At 39.5% G+C, this 9,252-nt stretch overlaps 1 protein-coding gene across 2 annotated transcripts in view; it reads right to left on the reverse strand.

The window, feature by feature from the left end:
* Positions 1-9,252, reverse strand: part of lmna (lamin A) — a 115,388-nt gene that overhangs the window by 26,176 nt on the left and 79,960 nt on the right. The gene's annotated exons all lie outside the window — the stretch shown is intronic.

The following is a 9,252-nucleotide window of genomic DNA, read 5'->3' on the forward strand; positions in this document are numbered from 1 at the left end:
ACTATCTCTTTACAATGCAAGACTATCTCTTTACAATACAAGACTGTCTCTTTACAATACAAGACTGTCTCTTTACAATACAAGACTATCTCTTCACAATACAAGACTATCTCTTTACAATACAAGACTGTCTCTTCACAATACAAGACTGTCTCTTTACAATACAAGACTGTCTCTTCACAATACAGGACTGTCTCTTCACAATACAAGACTGTCTCTTTACAATACAAGACTGTCTCTTTACAATACAAGACTGTCTCTTTACAATACAAGACTATCTCTTTACAATACAAGACTGTCTCTTTACAATAAGACTGTCTCTTCACAATACAAGACTACCTCTTTACAATACAAGACTACCTCTTTACAATACAAGACTACCTCTTTACAATACAAGACTACCTCTTTACAATACAAGACTATCTCTTCACAATACAAGACTATCTCTTCACAATACAAGACTATCTCTTTACAATACAAGACTGTCTCTTCACAATACAAGACTGTCTCTTTACAATACAAGACTGTCTCTTCACAATACAAGACTGTCTCTTCACAATACAAGACTGTCTCTTTACAATACAAGACTGTCTCTTTACAATACAAGACTGTCTCTTTACAATACAAGACTATCTCTTTACAATACAAGACTGTCTCTTTACAATAAGACTGTCTCTTCACAATACAAGACTGTCTCTTTACAATACAAGACTACCTCTTTACAATACAAGACTATCTCTTTACAATACAAGACTACCTCTTTACAATACAAGACTACCTCTTTACAATACAAGACTATCTCTTTACAATACAAGACTACCTCTTCACAATACAAGACTACCTCTTCACAATACAAGACTACCTCTTTACAATACAAGACTATCTCTTTACAATACAAGACTATCTCTTTACAATACAAGACTGTCTCTTTACAATACAAGACTATCTCTTTACAATACAAGACTACCTCTTCACAATACAAGACTACCTCTTTACAATACAAGACTATCTCTTTACAATACAAGACTATCTCTTTACAATACAAGACTGTCTCTTTACAATACAAGACTATCTCTTTACAATACAAGACTGTCTCTTTACAATACAAGACTGTCTCTTTACAATACAAGACTATCTCTTTACAATACAAGACTGTCTCTTTACAATACAAGACTGTCTCTTTACAATACAAGACTATCTCTTTACAATACAAGACTGTCTCTTTACAATACAAGACTACCTCTTTACAATACAAGACTATCTCTACATTACAAGACTATCTCTACATTACAAGACTGTCTCTACATTACAAGACTGTCTCCACATTACAAGACTGTCTCTTCACAATACAAGACTATCTCTTTACAATACAAGACTGTCTCCACATTACAAGACTATCTCTTCACAATACAAGACTGTCTCCACATTACAAGACTATCTCTTCACAATACAAGACTATCTCTTCACAATACAAGACTGTCTCCACAATACAAGACTATCTCTTTACAATACAAGACTGTCTCTTTACAATACAAGACTACCTCTTCACAATACAAGACTACCTCTTCACAATACAAGACTGTCTCTTTACAATACAAGACTGTCTCTTTACAATACAAGACTGTCTCTTTACAATACAAGACTATCTCTAATTACAAGACTGTCTCTACATTACAAGACTATCTCCACATTACAAGACTGTCTCCACATTACAAGACTATCTCTACATTACAAGACTGTCTCTACATTACAAGACTGTCTCTACATTACAAGACTATCTCTACATTACAAGACTATCTCCACATTACAAGACTGTCTCCACATTACAAGACTGTCTCTACATTACAAGACTATCTCCACATTACAAGACTGTCTCCACATTACAAGACTGTCTCTACATTACAAGACTGTCTCCACATTACAAGACTGTCTCTACATTACAAGACCGTCTCTACATTACAAGACCGTCTCTACATTACAAGACCGTCTCTACATTACAAGACCGTCTCCACATTACAAGACCGTCTCCACATTACAAGACTGTCTCTACATTACAAGACTATCTCCACATTACAAGACTGTCTCCACATTACAAGACTGTCTCTACATTACAAGTCTGTCTCCACATTACAAGACTGTCTCCACATTACAAGACCATCTCTACATTACAAGACCATCTCTACATTACAAGACTATCTCTACATTACAAGACTATCTCCACATTACAAGACCATCTCTACACTACAAGACCATCTCTACATTACAAGACTATCTCCACATTACAAGCCCATCTCCACATTACAAGCCCATCTCTACATTACAAGACCGTCTCTACATTACAAGACCGTCTCTACATTACAAGACTGTCTCTACATTACAAGACTGTCTCTACATTACAAGACCATCTCTACATTACAAGACTATCTCCACATTACAAGACTACCTCTACAATACAAGACTATCTCCACATTATAAGACTACCTCTACAATACAAGACTATCTCCATATTACAAGACTATCTCTATAAGATACAAGACTATTTCCACATTACAAGACTATCTTCATACAATACAAGACTATCTCTATACAATACAAGACTATCTCTATACAATACAAGACTATCTCTACATTACAAGACTACCTCTACAATAAAAGACTACCTCTACATTACAAGACTACCTCTACAATAAAAGACTATCTCTACATACTGTGTCCCTGCTGACTAAAGGTCCCTCAGTTGATCACTGTGTGGCAAATCTGGGCCATCCTTTGAGGTCCACTTTTAGCCTTGGTTGTATAAAAAATAAATAAATAAATATTTTTATGTAGTAGCACAGGGCAATCATTCAATATTATCGTTTATCATCTTTCAGTGATACTGTATTGGGTCGAAGTTCAGATATTTTCATATTGCAAAACATAATTTTGAAGTCGAAATTTATAATAATGAGATTCCAAGGTCATTTAGAACATAAAATAGCACTCTTTGCCGATGATGTAATTTTGCTCCTAACAAATCTGAATAGCTCTATCCCCACACTCCTAGATCTTATTGAAACCTTTGGAAAACTATCTGGATATAAAGTTAATCACTCCAAATCATCTATAATGCTACTTAATGAATCAGAGAGGAAAAATAGCCATGTTTATGCTTCTACTTTCAATTCAATGGGTAATTTTACATATTTGGGAATAAAAATTGTCCCTGAGGTGAATAAGATTGCTCAGATAAATTATGACCCAATTCTGGCAGCTAGTATCTCATCAGTAGAACACTGGACATCTTTACCTATTTCAATGATTGGCAGGATAAATATTGTAAAAATGAACATACTCCCTAAATTTCTTTATTTGTTCCAGAATATCCCCCTGCCCCCTCCCTCATCTTTGTTTACTAGAATCAAGAAATTGTTTACCAACTTTATTTGGCAAAATAAGCGTCCCAGATTATGTCTATCTTTAGTCTATCTACCATATGACCGAGGAGGCCTTAAATGCCCAAACATCCAATGGTATTACTGGGCAGCTCAATTGCGGTCCATTATGTTTTATTTTTCATCCGGAACCCTCCCTGGTTGGTTGGACTTGGAATCCTCTTCTCTTACACCAAGATTACCGCTGCACTTATATTGGTATTCAGCAGATCATGAATACCGGGGGGAAATACAGAGAACCCTGTTATATCGAACATGATTTATGTTTGGTTTGACACTTGTAAATATTTGAATATAAACTCTTCCTGGCCACGCTTCAGTCCTATTTGGGGTAATGCCAATTTTAAACCAGGGAAAAGTGATACAGGATTTCGAATGTGGCTGAAAAGGGGTTAAGGAAAGTGCAAGACATGTACAGTGAAAAGGAAGTATTTATGTCATTTGCAGAAATATCAACCAAATATGACATTCCAAAGAATGATTTTTTCAAATATCTTCAACTTAGGAGCTTTATATCCTCATCTCAAAATCATTCATTAGATAAACCTGGCATTTCTCCACTAGAGGGAGCAGTCACAAGACATTGTTATGATAAAGGTTTTAATTACAACTCTGTATGACTTGCTTGTGTCCGGATCTGATGATTCATCTGAATCAAAACTGAGATGATGGGAGGAAGATATAGGGGAGGACATATCTTTAGAAGGCTGGAGTGAGTGAGGCATGTAAGGAGGCACAGAGGCAGACGATCAGCAGCAGCTTGAAACTCATACAGTATAAACGGCTGATGCGGACATACATAACTCCGGTTTAAATACACAAGTTTAATGATAACATTCCTGATACTGGTATCCAGTGTAAGGACACACACTATATCATTGTATATGGGAGTGTGTGAAAGTGAAAACCTTTTGGCAAGATGTTATTAATCTACTACTACTACTTTCGGCTGCTCCCGTTAGGGGTCGCCACAGCGGATCATCCGGGCAAGATGTTATTAATATGATTTGCTAAATTTTATCAAAGAAATGACCATTGGATCCCAAGCTTGTTATTCTTGGTATATATCCTACCAACCCACATTTACAAAGCAGAGAGGTCAGGTTCATAGACATGTGTATACTACAAGCTAAACGTATAATTGCTCTTAATTGGTAAAATGTTGATGGACCAAGAATTGGAATGTGGATGAAAGAAATGGCGTCAAACATGTCAATGGAAACGATAAGGTGTATTGCAGACGTAAACAGGATGTGTTGATGATATCTGGAGACCCTCTGTGTACTTCTGAAGGCATCATGTTAATGTTGGCAAGACGAGCTCTGGGGGAGGAGGGCAGCTTTATAGGATCCTGTACACTGACCAGAAAAACACCCTTTAAATCTGCTTTCTTTTTAGTGGTTTTTTGTTTTTTTTTCCTTTTTCTTTTCTTGTCTTTTTTTCATCTTTCTTCTCGTTACTTTAGTTTATATAACTTTCTTTTTTGTACCAAGTGGTTAGGGATTGGGTTATGGGAGGGAGAACAGGGTGAGAAATGTTTGCTGTGTTCTGTACTGTTGATGTACAATTTGATGTGATTTGCAAACTGAAAACCAATAAATATATTATTTAAAAAAATAATGAGATTCTAAAATGTCCCAGAAAAATGAGGTCAGAAATATTTGAGAAGTATTATTTAAAAACTAGCTCTGGTTTGATATTGTACATCACATTACCAAAGAGTTCAATGTAATGAACCTGAGTTGCACTCTTTAATATGGTATTTTTTATATGTAAGCAGATATTATTACATTGATATAGTGTGAAATACCTTGTGATTATCATGATAATAATAATAAATTAATAAAAATAAATAATGATAATATTTTCCACACTGCTCAGCACTACTATATGTTCTGTCTGACGGCATTGATAAAATAATTAAATATTTACACATCTTTATCATTATGCAGCACTGTTTTTTATCCATGGCTTTTTCGGCTTTTCAAACAATCTATTTGTGTATGATTTGTTTGACATTTTTCATTCAATATTATTTTATTGTTTGTAAAGGCACTTATTGAGATTGTTATATGAATAATTTGCTGTCCGTTGTGTTTCCGTGTTTTGTTCAGAGTATTAATGTACTATATGGTATGTACTGGATGTGTCAACGCTGTGTGGATACTGTGTGATAGTCGCGATACTACTTTCCATAGCTCCCAGGACTAGAATGCAGTTAATGAAGCCATGCAAATGTAAGTTCTGCTTTAGTAAGTGATGAATAGGTGGATAACACAGAAGTAATCTGCCTGTCTGTAATGAACGACAGACAGAGACAGCGGAGGACAACACAGCCATTGTGTGGCACAGCAGCTGTATAATGGTGTTCACTGTTGATGTGAACACCAGTGACGCCAACACACCAACCAACTGTTGATGGGCTGAGTTAAGATGCTGAAAAGTGACTGAGAGGGAGACACAGGGAGAGGGAGAGAGGGGGAGGGATTTTTGTATTTTAAAAAGGTACATTTATTCAGAATACATAACCGTCCAACAGCTGATACTCAAACACAATCATCTCTTTATCATCCAGCTCATACACAGGAAGAGTCAGGAAAAAAGACCATTGAGTATCTAAACAAGTATTTGCAAAACCAGAAATTCAAAATAAAACAGCCCAACATAAACACAAATTCACCCCAGGGGGTTTGCAGCAACACAACATCCTGTCCTTAGACCCTCGCATCGGATGAGGAACAACTCCCTAAAAACCCTTTAACAGGGAGAAAAAACAGGGAGAAACCTCAGGGAGAGCAAAGGAGGAGGATCTCTCTCCCAAGACGCACAACGTGACATGATGTAGAGTTTACACAATTTACATACCAAAGAAACAAGACAAGACAAGACACTTTATTGTCATTGTGTACACACAACGACATTTCGTTTGGTGACTCTCAGACCAGCAACACTAGACAAGGTAAATGATTTAAAAAAAACAAGATAAAACAGGGCAAACAACATTTAGTATAAATAAGCGAGGTAGTAAAAATAAGTGAGGTAGTAAAAATGATGATAAGACAATAAAAGATGGCAGCAACTTTTAAAGTTCAAAATAGTGCATGGGGTTATTGCACATAGTTGTCCATATTGCAGCAGCTTTAGTACCAGTTAGTCCTCAGCAGCTATAGGCAGATGTGTGTGTGTGTGGGGTGGTGGGGGGGGGGGGTGGAGGCTACAGCTCTGGGGAAGAAGCTGTTCCTCAGCCTGTTAGTCCGGGTTTTGATGGTGCGGCGGTATCTTTTCCCTGATGGCAGGGGAACGAACACAGTGACCTGGGTGTGTTGTGTCTTTGCTGATGTTGCTGGCTTTCTTCTGTAGGCGACCAGCATACACAGCATCCAGGTCTGGGAGCACAGCTCCCACAATCCTCTGTGACGTCTTTACCACCCAGGCCAGGTCCTTCCTGTTCTCTGCTGTGCAGCTGGCATACCACACTGCGACACATTACAGAGGATGCTCTCTATTGTGCTTCTGTAAAAGTTGACCAGCATTTGAGAAGGGAGACCGGCTTGTTTAAGTATCCTGAGGAAGAAAAGCCTCTGTTGTGCTTTCTTCACCAGGTGGGAGGTGTTGAGTGACCATGTGAGTTCCTTGGTTATGTGGATTCCCAGGAATTTGATGTTATCCACAATATGCTCCTCTTCACCGTTTATGTGCAGTGGGGGTGGGGTGGTCTTCCTGGATCTCCTAAAGTCCACAATGATCTCCTTTGTTTTACTGGTGTTCAGGACCCGGTTATTGTTTGAACACCACCCAGCCAGATGTTTGACCTCCTCTCTGTAGTGTGTCTCCTCATTGTTGGTTATGACTCCCACTGTAGTGGTGTCATCAGCAAACTTCACTATAGTGTTGGAGGAGTGAAAAGGGTGAAGAGGGCTGGGCTGAGCACACAGCCCTGTGGCACACCTGAGTTCAGGATGAGGGTTGAAGATGTGTGGTTACCTATCCTGACATTTTGTGGTCTGTGAGTGAGGAAGTCCATAATCCATGAACAGAGTGTAGTGTTTAATCCTAGGTTGCTGAGTTTGTGTACCAGTTTATGGGGGATTATCATATTGAAAGCGGAGCTGAAGTCAATAAAAAAGCATCCTGACATATGTGTTTGGATGCTCCAGGTGGGACAGGGCTGTATGAAGTGTAATTGAGACTGCGTCCTCTGTAGATCTGTTCCCCTGACAGGCAAATTGGTGGCTGTCCAGATCTGTGGGGATGATGTCCTTGATGTGAGAGAGTATAATCCTCTAAAAGCACTTCATAATACCTGGGGTCAGGGCAACTGGGCGAGAGTCACTGAGGCAGTTGGCTTCTGTCTTCTTGGGTACAGGTACAATGGTGCTGGATTTAAGGCAGGTGGGGACAACAGCCTGTTGTAAGGAGAGGTTGAAGATGTCGGTGAACACCCCTGTCAGTTGGTCAGTGCTTGTCTTCAGTGTGCAGCCCGACACTCTCTCTGGTCTTGCCGCTTCGGAGATATGGATTCTGCTCAGACTGGATTTCACCTGATGGCGCTGTAGGACGAGTGCATGTGCCTCCTTGGGCAGGGTCATTTGGACCCTCACTCCACTGAGCTGCGTTTCAAAGTGTGCAAAGAACTGGTCAAGCGTGTCGGGGAGTGTGCTGTCACGGGTGATGTGTGGGGTGCTGCATTTGTAATCCATTATGTTTTTAATACCTCTCCACATGCTTCAGGGGTTGTTGTTATGTGTGAAGTGCCCCTCAATGTGCTGCTTGTACCTGCGTTTAGCCTCTCTAATGCCCTTTTTCAAGTCCCTCCGGGCATTTTTGTAGGCCAGCATGTCATCTGTCCTGAAGGCAGCATCTCGAGCCTTGAGCAGAGACCGCATATTCCTGTCCTTGGCTTCTGGTTCAGAAATATCTTGATGGTTTTGGTGGCTAGTACTGTCTCAGTACAGAAATTAATGTAGGCCAGGATGGCTGAAGTGTATTCCTCTAAGTCTGCTCCCTGTGGAAACACTCCCCAGTCTGTGCTTCCAAAGCAGTCCTGCAGTCGTGGGATGGCTTCCTCACTCCAAACTTGGACAGTCTTAACAGCTGGTCTTGTTCTGCAGATTAGAGGTTTATAGGCTGGAGTCATTACCAGTGAGATGTGGTCTGATAAGCCGAGGTGTGGCAATGGTGCAGCTTTGTATGCTCTCGGGATGTTGGTGTAAACTAGTCCAGAATATTTCTGTCTCTGGTTGGGTAGTTGATATTCTTGTGGAGTTTGGGCAGCACTGTCTTTAGTTCTGAGTGATTAAAGTCTCCTGCCACAATCACAGTTCCCTCTGGATGTGCAATCAGATGGTTGTTGATAGCGCTGTGCATAAATGAAATGAAACTAAGCCAATAATACAGCCAGGACTTTCCCTCATTACACAAATTTAAAGAAAAAAAAGAAAAGAAAAACATCTTCATCAGCTCCCACTATGCAGGTAGAAACCAGTTTCTGGGAAAGTCCTGGAGAGCACCAGTCGTGGACATCCAGCCTGGCTCTATGAATCAGTGGCTCCTCCAGCAGCAGTAAGAGGAAGATCCCCCAGCGCAACACACTCGTCCACCAAATTTGTCTTAAGCATCATCAAGGAGTTGTAATTTCACTTTCTGTACCAGATTCTTCAGTCTGAAGATTTCCTGGTCAGTAAATGTGTTCACCTCCAAATCTCCTGTGTTTTTCACAAAACGTCTGACTGAGTCAACAAAAAGCTGCAAGTCTGGAAAGTAATTTTCCACCTTGACCGCCCTCAAACCCTTGGTGACCTGTAAAAACTTCCTGATT

Source organism: Lampris incognitus, chromosome 9, assembly GCF_029633865.1.
Source record: "Lampris incognitus isolate fLamInc1 chromosome 9, fLamInc1.hap2, whole genome shotgun sequence".
NCBI lineage: Eukaryota > Metazoa > Chordata > Actinopteri > Lampriformes > Lampridae > Lampris > Lampris incognitus.